The following is a 15,326-nucleotide window of genomic DNA, read 5'->3' as shown; positions in this document are numbered from 1 at the left end:
AAAACCCCTTTCTTCCAGGCAGATCAGGAAGGTTTACATTTATGCACATGAAAATAAACCTGGAAGCATAGAGACTAAAATATTTATATTGATTAACCCTGGTTAATCACTGAGCTAATCACTGGTTAATAGACTATCTTTTATTTTAATTTTATTATGCATGATCTTATATATATTTTTAAATTGTCTACAGTGACCAAGTTTTCATTTGCTAAATAGGAAAATTATTTTAAAATAATATCAATTCCTTTCATTGGTCTGGACTTCATCATCATTTGGCCATCCCTGAACCTCTGGAATGGGACCAGACCCAAATCTACCCGTAAAGGCTGGAGATTTTGTGTTGGTGGTTGTTGCTGTTGGTGGTGGTACTCTTCTATTGGTGTAGAGAAATCACCAGACCCTAGCCTAGCCAGACTCGCCCATCTTCTGTTTCTGTCCTTTCTGATTCTCATTATTTTTAAAAGTTCACAAAAAACATAATCTTAACAACCTGAGCATAAAATATATATTCATGGAAACTTCTTTATGAGAAAGAAAATGTTTTAAACTAATTATAAGCACAAATGAATTAAAATGGGGAAAGATTAAAAAATAGATTCAATAACAAAATAAATAATAAAAATATCCTTTATTTCACATCAAGCCTAGTTTTTAGAAAGAGGGGGAAGTAGAAAGGGAGAGACAAAAGAACCAAAAAGAAAAAGAGAAAGAGGAGAGACTTGAAATGTGATAGGACTCAAGAAAGAAGGGGAGAGATAATCTAAAGGAAACTTAAAGATACAAAAAAAGGACATAGAGGAATAAAAACAGAGATTTATAAACCCATGAGATAGACTTTCTGCACTAATGCGAGGAAAGAAAAAGAGAAAAAAAGAAAACCATCTTTGCCTTCAACGTGCTAAAATCTTTCTTCCTTAAAAAAAAAAAGATCCTTTGCTTCTGCACTCCCTCTAGCTACCATGCCATGATCCATTCTCTTCTCAATGTTTCCTTGGAGTTTCTGAAGTCCATACAAGATGGGAAAATAGTTCTAATGGGGATGTATGATGATAGAGCAACCAAACTCAGTGATGAGGCATTGAATTGGGGAGCACATCTATCACTAATCTTGATTTTAGAGACAAATGTGTTCCTGTCTCACACTGAGGTCTTTCATCCATTTTGAGTTTATCTTTTTGTATGGTGTTAGAGAATGGTCAAATTTCATTCTTCTGTATAGAGCTGGCCAATTTTCCCAGCATAATTTATTGAAGAGACTGTCTTTTTTCCATTGTGTATTTTTTCCTGCTTTGTCGAAGATTCTTTGACCATAGAGTTGAGGGTCCATATCTGGGCTCTCTATTCTGTTCCGTGGGTCTATATGTCTGTTTTTGTGTTGGTACCATGCTGTCTTGGTGATCACTGCTTTGTAATATAGCTTGATGGGACTGGAGGAGATTATGCTAAGTGAAATAAGTCAAGCAGAGAACGATAATTATCATATGGTTTCACTTATTCGTGGAACATAAGGAATAGCATGGAGGACATTAGGAGAAGGAAGGGAAAATGAAGGGGGGGATATCGGAGGGGGAGATGAACCACGAGAGACTATGGACGCTGAGAAACAAACTGAGGGTTTTAGAGGGGAGGGCGGTGGGGAGATGGGTTAGCCCGGTGATGGGTATTAAGGAGGGCACGTACTGCATGGAACATTGGGTGTTACACAAAAACAATGAAGCATGGATCACTACATCAAAAACTAATGATGTGGGTGCCTGGGTGGCTCAGTTGGTTAAGCGACTGCCTCGGCTCAGGTCATGATCCTGGAGTCCCGGGATTGAGTCCCGCATCGGGCTCCCTGCTCGGCAGGGAGTCTGCTTCTCCCTCTGACCCTCTTCTCTCTTGTGCTATCTCTCATTCTCTCTCTCTCAAATCAATAAATAACATCTTTAAAAAAAAACTAATGATGTATTGTATGGTGAGTAACATAACATAATAAAATAATAAAAAAAAGATAGAGACAAGTGGGTCTTCTGTGGTGGGAAAAACATTAAGATAAAAAGCCCATTTGAGCAGCACATAAAGAACACTAAGGACGCAAACAAATATGAAGGATGGCCCAAGGTTGCTGAAATGAAAGGATGCATCCCCCCGAAGCAAGACAATTGTGGAGAAAATTGAAGAAAGTGCACTATCAGTATTGATGGGAGAAACTTCGTGTAAATATTTGAAGAACATGCAGCCATCTCGGTGTGTGAAGGAGCACTATCTTTTTGATATCAGGATTATTTATTGCTAATGTAAATAGACATCTTTGTAAATAGTCATCATGAACAAATGTGCAAATCACTGAGCCATTTCTAAGCACATTTTAGTACCGTGTTTAGACTGCTATGGTAATGACAACTTTTGATTCTAAAAGCATACTCAATGGATAACTGAACAGATTGTGGGAAAAAAATATATATATATACATATATACATATACATATGTATATACGTATATATATATATACACACTGGTAGTTTTATTATCCTGAGTCTGTCTACGATCTATCTATCATCTGTCATCTATCTATCTATATACTGGTGGCTATGAAAGTCTATCATGGAATACTATAGATTTTAGGGAGACCTTGTTTTCTTTTATATATAGATATAGCATTTTGATGATAGTATCTTTTTTTTTGATGATAGTATCTTTTAAAGTAGAAAGCTATTTGGCTTAGTCATGTGTGAAATACTACTTTATAGTCTGACCCCTGCTATACCTCTTTTCTTTAGCTTTCTTTCCCTTCCCAAGAAACCTAGAAATAAAATATGAAAGCACAAACTTTAAATATACACAGTACAAAGTAAGTATATAAGTGTAGATGATACTGAGGACCATAGCTTGCTGGGTTTTGTGTTAGCAATGTGAATACCTGATTTTGCAGAAGCTATTTCGAGTGAGGCAGGGGTTGGCCTCTCCACAGCACTGGGGAAGCAGACCAGTCCCTTTCTCACCCTAACCAGGTAATTCAGGACAGCCCTGTTAGTATATTGAAAGCAATACTGGTATATATTTTCCTTATTTGATTGTTATCAGCATGGACCAGGTGGTCTGGGAAGAGGCATGCTTTAATATCACAGCAATTTTGATTTATAAACCAAGAAATTAATTCTGTATTTACTTCATTGAACTTCATAATAGCAATTTTGGCCTGAAGATAGAGTGACATTTAGAAAAATCTTAATGACTGAGTGGATTGGTAACATTTAAAAAATAATTTGATTTGAACCAAAGTGACTTTATACCCAATTCTACATAAAATATCAGAGATCTAACTTTTTTGTTAACTTTAATTGTTCACCAGATGACTCAAAAATTGTTTTAGGGCACTAAATATCTACTGTGTATGACATCTTTTAAACTGGTATATAGGCAAATTTAATGATCAAACCACCATTCATAATAAAAGGCAGCACTTAAATTTTTTTTAATTTTATTATGTTATGTTAGTCACCATACAATACATCATTAGTTTTTGATGTAGTGATCCACGATCCATTGTTTTCGTATAATACCCAGTGCTCCATGCAGTACGTGCCCTCCTTAATACCCATCACCGAGCTAACCCATCTCCCCACCGCCCTCCCCTCTAAAACCCTCAGTTTGTTTCTCAGAGTCCATAGTCTCTCATGGTTCATCTCTCCCTCCAATTTCCCTCCCTTCATTTTTCCCTTCCTTCTCCTAATGTCCTCCATGCTGTTCCTTATGTTCCACAAATAAGTGAAACCATATGATAATTGACTTTCTCTGCTTGACTTATTTCACTTAGCATAATCTCCTCCAGTCTCATCCATGTGGATGTAAAAGTTGAATATTCCTCCTTTCTGATGGCTGAGGAATATTCCTTTGTATATATGGACCACATCTTCTCTATCCATTCATCTGTTGAAGGGCATCTCAGCTCTTTTCACAGTTTAGCTATTGCAGACGTTGCTGCTATGAACATTGGGGTGCATATGGCCCTTCTTTTCACTACATCTGTGTCTTTGGGGTAAATACCCAGGCGTGCAATTGCTGAGTTCTAGGGTAGCTCTATTTTTAAATTTTTGAGGAAACTCCACACTGTTTTCCAAAGTGGCTGTACCAACTTGCATTCCCACCAACAGTGTAAGAGGGTTCCCCTTTCTCCACAACCTCTCCAACATTTGTTGTTTCTTTCCCTGTCCATTTTTGCCATTCTAACTGGTGTAAGGTGGTATCTCAATGTGGTTTTGATTTGAATTTCCCTGATGGCTAATGATGATGAACACTTTTTCATGTGTCTGTTAGCCATTTGTATGGAATTTTTAAAAGTTTTTTATTTATTAATTTTATTTGAGACAGAGTGTGAGCGTGAGAGGAGGGAGGAGCAGAGGAAGAGGAAGAGACAGAATCTGAAGCCATCTCCCCACTGAGCACAAATCCCCCATGCAGGGCTCAATCTCAGGATCCTGAGATCATGACCTGAGCTGAAACCAAGAATTGGATGCTTAACCGCCTGAGCCACCCAGTGGCCCAGCACTTAAATTCTGAATCTAAATTTTAGATGACTCATATATACATATAAAAACCCCAAAAGTAGTATTTTCTATTTTGCCATAAGCCAAATTAAAAACATTCAGCTACATTTTTCTTTTTTGTTGTTCAGCTGTTTCTTAAATATTATTGAGCTTTGGGCTACTTCCTCAAACTGAATGTAATTCATGAATCAATGCACCTTACACATTTAAACAATTTTTGTAAATTTCTCAGATTTTTGTGCTTATAAGCTAAATCACATTCAGCATGTATGTTTTGACATTTGAAATACTTCCCACAATTCTGTAAATTAAAAGAATAAGTATTTTACAGTTCCAGGAATTGTGAAATAAATGTTACCTTAAAAAGATGAAAATAAAGGTATTGGCTTTGCATTATGAAAAAATTAAAATAAAAATAAAATCTATTATGGTTTCCTCCATCCACATTGTAGGTACAGTAAATATTTGGTAAAGGATAGTGGGGCAGGACATAGAATTGTAATCCTTACAGTATAGTAATTAATAGTGTATACTCTGTCCCCAGAATCAGGCTTTAAATCCCAACTATAGCACATTTAGCTCTATGAGCTTGGACAAAGTACTTTATGCTTCTATTTCCTCATTTGTCAAATGGAATAATGACAGTATTTACCTCATTGAGCTGCGATGAATTTTTAAATGATGCAACACATGTCCAATGTTTAAAAGAATGTCTGACAATTAGCAATTGCTCAAACAACATTTGTTCTTCTTTGGGAAAGTAAAGTAGGGAGAGGTTGAAATCAATTAGGATGTGAGAGGGAGAAGACTGTAATAAGTGTATAAGTTATCCCCATTAGTGAATTTGTCCAAAAACAATTTATTAATTACCAACCACATGCCAGGTGCTGTGTTAGATGCAGTGATTCCAGTAAGGAGTGAGACCCAACTTTTCCCAAGGAGTTCACTCTCTAAGTGGGAAGACACCCTGCATGAGGAGCTTTGGTCCACAATTCCTACAACTCAACACCAAAAAACAAGCAATCCGATTCAAAAATGGGCAAAGGACATGAATAGGCATTTCTCCAAAAAATATGTTCAAATGGCCAATAAGCACCTGAAAAAAATGCTCATCAGGAGTCATTAGGAAAATGCATATCCATTAGGGTGGCTCTTATAAACTAATCAAATAACAACAACAAGCAGAAAGTAACAAGCATTGGTGAAGAAGGGGACGAATTGGATCCTCATGAGAATGTAAAGTGGTACAGCCATGTAGAAAATAGTTGGACGATTCCTCAAAAGGTTAATTACCATATAATCCAGCAAGTCCCCCACTAGGTATATAACCAAAAGAATTGAAAAGAAGGATGCAAACAGATATGTGTACACCAATGTTCACAGAAGCATTATTTATAACAGCTAAAGGTGAAGGCAACACAAATGTCCATCAACAAATGAATGGGAAGAGAAAGCATGGATTATATATGACATATAACAAAATATTGTTAAGCCATACAAAGGAATAAAATTCTGACACGTGCTAAAATATGCATGAACCTTGAAAACACACTCAGTTAAACAAGCCAGACAAAAAGGACAAACATTGGGTGCCTGGGTGGCTCAGATGGTTAAGCGTCTGCCTTCGGCTCAGGTCATGATCCCGGGGTCCTGGGATCGAGTCCCGCATCGGGCTCCCTGCTCAGTGGGAAGCCTGCTTCTCCCTCTGCCTTTCTCTCTCTCTCTCTCTGTCTCTCATGAATAAATAAATAAAAAAAAACTTTTAAAAAAAGGACAAACATTGTATAATTCCACTTGTACGAGATACATAGAACAGACAGAGTCATAAAGTCAAAAAGCAGAATGGATGTTATCAGGGAAGACAGAGAAATGGGGAGTTACTTTGTAAGGGAGACTCAGTTTCTGTCTGAGATGATGAAAATATTCTGGAAAAGGATGGTGGCCATGGCTGCAGAATGCTGTGGATGTACTTAATGTCACTGGATGTACCAAAATGGTAAATTTTGTGTTATTTATATTTTACCATGATTAAAAAAAATAATGGGCATGGTCTTGGTTTTCTGTTATTGTGCCATAGAACCCTCTGATTTAGGAGCTATATTATAATATGATTCTGACTTCTGACGGTGGGCACTTCGTACTAGGGAGTTAATATGTGCCAGCCACTGTGTAAAGTGCTTTTCATGCGTTTTATCATTTGATCTTTACAAGAGCCATGGGAGGAAGTTTCCATCAACCCCAGTGTGTAGAGGGGGAAATGAAAGTTTGAGAAGCTTGGGGAATATTCCTGCAATCCATGTCACTGAGTGGTGAGCTGCAATTAGAGCCCAGATCCCTCTGCCCTGCTCTGCTGCTTCTGGTTTTCTGTGGCGGAGGCATTTCGGGCCATCTGCTGGGACCTGGGCCAGAACTTGGGGAAGGAAACTGAGCCCAGGAGTCTGGAGCTGAGTAGAGAGCCCTTGCTTGTCACCTTTTATCTCAGTCTAGCTCATCCTAGTGCCATAATAACTGTGTGACATTGGGTGAATGATTTCATCTCTCTGTTTCAGATTCCTCATCTGTAAATAGGACTATCCTATATCCTATCATATGAAATGCCTAGCAAGTAAGAAGAATAGCAACAGCTTCCATTCACTGAGTCATTACAATGTTCCAAGCACTGTGTTGGGGGCTCCTTATAGATACCATCCCTTTTAATTGTCACATGATGATACAAAGGACATATATATATATATGACTTCCATTTTATAGGAGAAGAAACTTAGAATCAGGGTGGTTAAGTGTCTTCTGGCCCAGAATCCTGCAGCCAGCCCGTGTCAGAGTGCTGCACTGCCTACCGGGCTCTGTTTGAAGCCAAAGCTTGTGCCCTCCACCACTTGGCTCTTCCACCTCCATGGACCATGCAGTAAAGAAGACACAGGGGTGAGTTAGAGCAGAGCCTGATGGCTGGGCCGAGGGGGGAAGGGAGGCCTGGGCCAGACTTAGGAGACCAGGGCTGTCAGAGGGAAGGAAAGGAAGCCAGGACTGGGCCACAGTGATGGTGGTGATGGTGCCAGTCCTCTGAGAACCCTCATGGGGCACTCATTTCTATTTTTTATTAATTAATTAATTAGAGAGAGAGTGAGCATGAGTGGGGGGGCAGGCAGAGGGAGAGGGAGAAGCAGACTCCTCACTGAGCAGGGAGCCCAACACAGGGCTCGATCCCAGGACCCTGGGATTACAACCTGAGCAGAAGGCGGACGCTTAAAGGACTGAGCCACCCACGTGCCCCAGGGCACTCATTTCTAAAGTGTAGAATGAGCATGGGCAGATGCCTCTGTCACTTACCTGCTGTGCACATTCTACAAAGTTAATGAACCTCTCTGACCCATAATTTTTTCACCTGTGAAATGGAGGTTATAACCTCATTGCATTGGAGGGTTTATGGGGTGATGCCTAAAATCACCAGTCCAGCACTTGCCATGTAGTTGATAAGAAACAGCAGATACCTGTGCTTAATATATACCTAAAAGCTATGAAATCAATCCTCATATTCACAGTGTAATGTGGGAGGTGGCTGTGGTACAGAGAAGCTAAGGAGTTGCTCAAGTTCTTTAGGGCTCGTGAGAGAGTGGTGTGTGATTCAGATTCAGGCAATCTTCTTCAGAATATGTGGTCTTTAATACCAAGTCATACAACAACCAGAACATGTCCCTTCCCACTGTCTCCATCATATCTTCTCATCCCAATCAGCCCCAAGAAGGCAGAGGATGATCCGTGGGAAGCCAGTGTCTCTTGCCGGGCCCTCCTTATTTCTGGGACCTCCTCAGGCCTAGAGTGTCATTGACCTGGTGGGATTTAGGATCTGAGACATTTGGGAAATGATTTGGGGAGCTTTGCCAGCATCCCTTCCTTGTTATCTGGCTCACTATTGCAACAGCCAAGGAGTTCCCCTACACATGGTCTCTGTGTTCATTAGAGTTGCTATTGTCATCTATTCAGGGCCCCCAGGTGTCCCAGTGCAGACTCCCCCTTTTTCTTTTTCTCACCCCACCTAGCCTTGGGGTTTGGCATCCAGCCAGAAGAGCAGAACCAGACGACCGGGCTGGCTGGGGCTTACTTGGGCCCAGACGGCGTTTCAAAGTTGCATCACATCCCTTCTTCAACCACAGCTCATTTCTCTTGGGCCTCTTGTCTCTTAGGAGACAGTGAGAGCGAAGGCATTTCTGGAAGTTGATGTTTGCTCAGGAAGGATGGGCAGGATGACGTTTGGAGGAGATCCCTGCAAATCAGCTGAAGAGGTCTGGCTGCATTGGGACAGGGTTGAATGGAACATGCTCCTTCACGTTCAAGCTATTGCAGTAGCTTTCATTACAACAGAAGAACACATTTTTCTCCCCATTGGTGATGCGGACATATTCCACACATCTTTTGGGGCAGCCCAGGGTGGAAAACTGATAGGAGTATTCTGAAGAGCGACAGAGAGGCCCAGGTTAGACTTGGTACGTGAGGGCATGTGGCTGAGAAAGCAGTCCCTGCCTTCCCCCCGTCCCCTGAGGCAGAACCTGAGACTTGCAGCCCCTCCATACCAGGGACAGTCTCCTTCCGGGACAACTCACCCCATCCCCAACACCCCCACACCTTTACAGCAAAGGATCTGCCACAGCTGTACTGTCTTAGGGATTCAGTCACTGAATATCAGGGATGGATGGGAATTTGGAAGTCAACCATAAAACCGGATCGTTGTATAGACGAAGGCATTTGAACTCAGAGAAGGCAAGTAACGTGCCCTAGACTATTGGCTGAGTGAAGCCAGAGCTGGTGAGACTAGACAATTCTGACTCCAGATCTAGTGCACCCCCCCTTTTTATTTTGCCAGAACAATCATAAAATTCGATCTCCCATCGCCCTCCTTCTCCTGTCCTCATCTTACCGCCAGTGAATTGTTGAATATACACTTCTTTGGTCTGGCATGCAAAGTCAGGGTATCTGGATCGACAGGAACCTAAGTTCTTTCTGCAGTTCTTGCCAACAAATTCATCGCAGGAAGTGCAAACTGTCCCTGTAAGAACTGGACATTATGTGAGAAGTATAGGGTGAGACCTAGGCAAGCCAAGTCGTGAGGGGAGAGGGAGGGGTCATCACTGCTGATATTGAGACGGAGACCATGACCCTTGACTTTCCAGACTTCCCTCATCCATCCTCCAAGGACCCTCCCTGCAGAGCCCAAATTTATCAAGAAGACAGGTTTTAGGAGTCACACAGTTGCCAGGAAGCCGTCTCCTTTCTTTCCAGGATCAGCCTGCAGCTGTGGCTTCTGAAGGAGACACTGATATAGGCATTTCTTGCTGGTAGGGATGGGCATGGTTGGCTAAGAGAGAAGACCCAGGGTCCGGTGGGGGGAAAGAAGGAGGAGGATGTCTCTTCTGAATTATTTATCCAGACTTGGGTCTTAGTTGAAAGAAAGGGTGATGTGGCTCTCTACCTTGTCTATCTGTAGACCTCAGTGATTCTGCGTCGTCCCTCCCCCTCACACCGTTCCTAGAGTGAGAGTTTGGTGAAGCTCCTGGACAGCAGCAGTAGCAGGGTCCCCAGAAGAGTTTCCATGGGGGTTGGGAGGGGAGTTTGCAGCAGCCAGAGAGGCTCAGGGCCCGGACACCATCAACCCTGTCAGGACTTTCTAGGACATTACTCCCTGCACCCATCCTCCTGCCCCCTCTGCCTCCCTGCCATGGGACTCACCCACTGTGGAAGACCAGCCCAGAACCAGGATGGCTCCTGGAAATAGGAAGAACAGGAGCCAGTCCATGTATGTTGAGGAAAGGTTGATGAGGCAGGCAATCTAGCTCCAGGAAGGGCTCGGCCACGGAGCACAAGACAGGATGTGGGACGGAGAAGATGCTGTCTCTTCCTCTGTGAGTTACATCCTGGTCTGTGAGAGGTGCAGTTCATTTACCTGTCCGGGGAGGCCCTGCCTCTGAGAGAGTGGGCATTGTGCCACCTCTTCCCACTCCACAGCCAATGCAGGGCCTGAGCCAAGAAACTTGCACAGGAAAAGGGTGACCTTAACTCTCAAAGGAAGACAAGATAGCGACCACCTCATCCCAAAGAAGGCAAGGGATCTCCGTGAGGCAGAGATGGAAGCCACCTTCAGATTCTACAGTTTTTCTGGCTACCAACTGCCCTCACTGAGCCCTGGCACCAGGCTTTGCCCCACAGGCATGCAAGTGCGTGGCACACTCCCGTGTTGTGTTGGATTGCTTGATTCAGCCAAACCACATAACATGGTTATAGGACTCGATTACTTTCAGAGCGTTTCACAGTATAGTCCACCTAATACTCTCAAACCCATTCAGAGGAAGAATTGGTCACCATTGACTAGAAGAAGGGAACACCAATTTATGGAAGGGGGATAACGTAAAGAAGTGCAGGATTTGACTAAGCAGAATCAAGATCAATGGCGTTCCATAATGAGAAAAAGGTGCACGTGAAGTTCTAGAGATGGGAACCTATGTCACAGATCAGATGCTTTTCTCATAATGTCTTCATCTGGTTTTGGTATCAAGGTAATTATGGCTCCATTAAAGGAGTTTGGACAAATGAACTCTTCAATTTTCTGGAAGATTTTTTCTGGAATTAGTAGTATACCTTCCTGAAATGTTTCACAGAGTTCACCAGGGAAGCCATCTGGGCTTCCCTTGTGAGGTTTTTAACTACGGAGTCAATATCTTTCATGGATAGAAGTCTATTTATGACTTTTGGAGTGTCCTTTGGTACTTGGAGTCCTTTGGGACTGCCCATCATCTAGCACAATAAGCACCAGATGAGTTTGCCTATTATAGTTTGCTTTTGTGAGGACTTAAGATAATCTATTTGCAGTGTTTGCAACACTGAGAAGGTGCTTAGAATTAGTCATTTTTTTTAAGATTTTACTTTTTTTGAGAGAGAGAGCACACGGAGAGGGAGAGGCGGAGGGAGAGGGAGAAGCAGACTCCCCATTGAATAGGGAGCCTGACGTGGTGCTTGATCCCAGGACCCTGAGATTGTGACATGAGCCAAAGGCAGACCCTTAACCTACTGAGCCACCCAGGCGCCCCTATAGTAATTATTATTGCTATCTTCTAAGGAGAAAAAGAACCATGTTTAGTGACGGCAAAAACATTCTCGAGGTGAATTTTACATTATAGAATGGCAGAAATTCAAAAGATTCAAATACTAACCCTCCTTCTGTGGCTCTAGCAAGGAGTTGCCGGTGAGAGGTGGGTGTCCTGCATTCTAGTTGGAGACTCTTCCAGTAGCTCTGCCCTGGTCACAGAGCCCTCCGATGTGAGGAGCAGGCTAAGTCACACTGAGTGGGTCCCACATGTCTTCTGGTTCTGGAGGACTAAGGTGATTCCTCAGTTAATTCTGATGGAGGTCCTAGAGGAAAACTCTTGAGACATTGACCCTGGACTGTTTTCTCTCCTTGAAGCATCTTTCTACCCATTTCACAGGTTTGGAAATGGAGGCTAAAAAGGTTAAGTGATTTGCTAAAGTCAAAATGCTAGGGAGCAGAGCTGTGATTGAAGCTTAGGCCTGCCCCAAAACCCATGCAACTTTAATTTATTTTTACATTTCAGCAATATAGAATTATAATTGACAAATAAAATTGGAAAATATTTAAAGTATACATCATGGTGGTTTGATACACACACACACACACACACACACACACATTGTGAAAGATTTCCCCATCCCCCATCTAGATAGTTAACATATCCATCATCTCACATATTTATCTTTTTGGCGGGGCAGAGGGGGATGTGAGAACATTTAAGTCCTACTTACTTTCTTGGCAAATTTCAATTATACAATACAATGTTGTCAATAGTCTCCATGGTTTACATTAGATCTTCACACCTTATTCCTCTTATAGTTGAAAGTTTGTACCTTTTTATGAATCTGTCCCTATTTTCCCCACTCCTCCCCACCCCTGGCAACCACTCTTCCACCCTCTGTTTATATAAATTCGATTTTTTTTTTTTAGATTACACATGTAAGTGGTACCATGCAGTGTCTGTCTGGCTTATTTCACTCAGCATAATGTCCTCAAGGTCCATCCTTGCAGCTTTTTTTTTTTTTTTAGAGCAAGAGAGAGGGTAGGGGGAGGGGCAGAAGGGGAGAGAAAATCTCCAGCAGACTCCCTGCTGAGCATGGAGCCTGACGCGGGGCTCGGTCTCATAACCTGGAGATCACAACCTAAGCCAAAATTAAAAGTCCAGCCCTTAACCGACTGAACCACCCAGGTGCCCCGTCCATGCAGCTTTTAATCACTATGCCAGACGATGTGTGTAAAGCGATGACCCGGTGACTCGGACACAGCAGGGACTCGCTTAGCATTTTTTTCTGTTTGCTGTCCATCCGAAGCACAGACATAACTCTCTGCTGTCTGAGCAGAGGTCAGTAAGTTGAATGTTAAAATATTCTGGAGCACGGAAGTCTGCAAGGAAAGCCAGAGGGGCCAGTCAGTGTGTAGTGGACCAGGGAAGTGCACCTTTTCATAAGTATCAAGGCGAGGACGCAGGATCAGCCTGCTCTCACTACTGAAAGGGCAGGAGAGGGGGCATGTAGCTCACTGGGCAAGAAGATCCTCTTGTGAGCCAGGCATTCTGCATTTAAATCCTTGCTCAACCTCTTGACAGCGCTCTGATCTTCAGCAAATTAGTAACTTCTCTAAGGTCCATTTCCTGAATGGTAAAGTGGAGGTACTACTAGTATCCACAGGACACGCTCGTTGTGATGATTGAATGAGCTAATATAGACAAAGCTATCAGAGCAGTTTTGGGCGAGCCGCTAGTATTTCTAGTTGACCTAAGCTGGGCTGGGGGCAGAGGAAAGGGTCGCTCCAGGATGGGAGACATGGTGTGATGTCACCCATGAAAGTCTGGCACGACAAGCAGGCTCAGGCCGAACTGCACCATGCGATCGTGTCCTGGGGAGAGAACCACACTGATGGGGTTTTAGCCTGGAACACTTGTGGGAGTCTCACCCGCCACGGCCCTAAGCACCTTGCACAGCTCATGATTCCTTACGAGTCTGGGGATCAGGGATCGTCCCTGTTTCTAGATGCTGAAGCTGAGACTCTTCATAAACAGAAGAGCTGAGATCTGAGGCACAATCAATCTGATTCTACTGCGTAAGCTCTTACAGTTGTGGATAAAGCCTTGTGAGTAAGGTGCCGAAGAGGCTTGGCACCCTGAAAGGAAGCTGGGATGAAGCCACTAGAGAGAGGAGTGTGTGGACTTACGGAGAAGGCAGAGCAATGGGGGGACTCTGTCTTTGGAAGGAAACGTGCCTGCTTTCTTAGGCCCTGCCCGACGGGGACCAGCCACAGGCTGCAAGGCAGTCTTCCATGTTCCATCTGGCAATGACTCTTTTTCTCCTTGGGGCCTTTTAAGTATTATTTCTACTTTAGACCTCTTGGCTGACCCCCGCACCCTCACCACCAGCTTTTACTCTTCTCTCTACGGACCCGAGAAGGACCGTTGTCATTGCCCAAAGTACTAGGAGCCCCACTTCCTGGAGGAGGCTGAGGGTTCTGAGAGCATTGCTTAGCATGGCGGTGGAGGGGCTACAGCAGAGTTGAGGAGACCAAACCCCTGGGTGCCAGGGGTCCAAACAAGGGTACATTCTCTCGTTTGCTCCCAACCACAAGCCTCTGAGGGAGGTAACAGGCTGGTTACTTTAGGGGTGAGGAAACAGAGCTCCGGGAAGCGGTGACCCAAGGGGATGAGGACTCCCGGAGCCCTGTGCTTATTGGGACCAGACCGAACAATCTCTTCAGCCTTCAACATAATTTAGGGTGGTTGGGGCATGCTTGGGGATGGGGGTGGGGCTTCAAAATTTATTACCTGGACACAACCCAACCCTACCCCAAGCCCAAATTCCTCCCCATCTCAGACTATTATGGCAAACCCACCCCCTGAGAAGATGAGGGGAAAACGTGTGGCCATCTTTAGCCAGAGGAGAAGTGACTTTTCGGGAGTCCAAGTCTGGGGGTTTTCTAACTGCCTTTGTACTCAGGACTCAAGGAGTGTGTCCAAATACAACAGGCTGCAGAGAATCTGAGGGAGAGGAGGAGTGGGGCTCTTCACCCTTTCCCAGCTCTTACGGCTCCCTCCGGGCCCCAGAACTCAGTGCCATCTCCCTAAACTGTTGCTGTAGCTGAGAAAGAAATTTGGGAAGCTAATTCCTACTGAGGTGTTTTGTTTGTTTTTTAAGATTTTATTTTTTTAAATAATCTCTACCCCCAACGTGGGCCTCGAACTCACAACCTTGTGATCAAGAGTCACATGTTCTACCCACTGAGCCAGCCAGGCAACTCCCCCCCCCGCCTGTAGTGTTTTTGGCACAAGACCACCTAGGTGTATTCCCATGTATTTAATACATAGTGAAGATCTCAACACTCCAGAACTCAACACACACCGAAGGAGGGTAACTGTTAGCCCAAAGGAGTGACTGCGGACGATGAGCCCAGCTCTGTGCCATCTGGGCCCAACCATGAAATAGTTATGATGATAATAATAATGATAAAATAGCAGCCACTCACTGAATAGTCATTGTGTGTCAGGCACTGTGCTCAATTTTGTATGTATTATCTCATTTAAGTATCATAACAACTTCATTATTATTCCCTTTCAGGTGAGGAACTGAGGTCCGGCAATGTTAAATATCTCAAACAGGTGTCTTTTCTTTTTTTTTAATTTTTAAAATTTTTAAAATTTAAATTCAATTAGCCAACTGATAGTACGTCATTAGTTTTGGGTGTAGTGTTC

This window comes from Eumetopias jubatus, unplaced genomic scaffold, assembly GCF_037043125.1.
Source record: "Eumetopias jubatus isolate StellerSeaLion01/CBP00866 unplaced genomic scaffold, mEumJub1_p1.0 scaffold_13, whole genome shotgun sequence".
Classification (NCBI taxonomy): Eukaryota; Metazoa; Chordata; class Mammalia; order Carnivora; family Otariidae; genus Eumetopias; species Eumetopias jubatus.
This window is presented reverse-complemented; position numbering follows the sequence as displayed.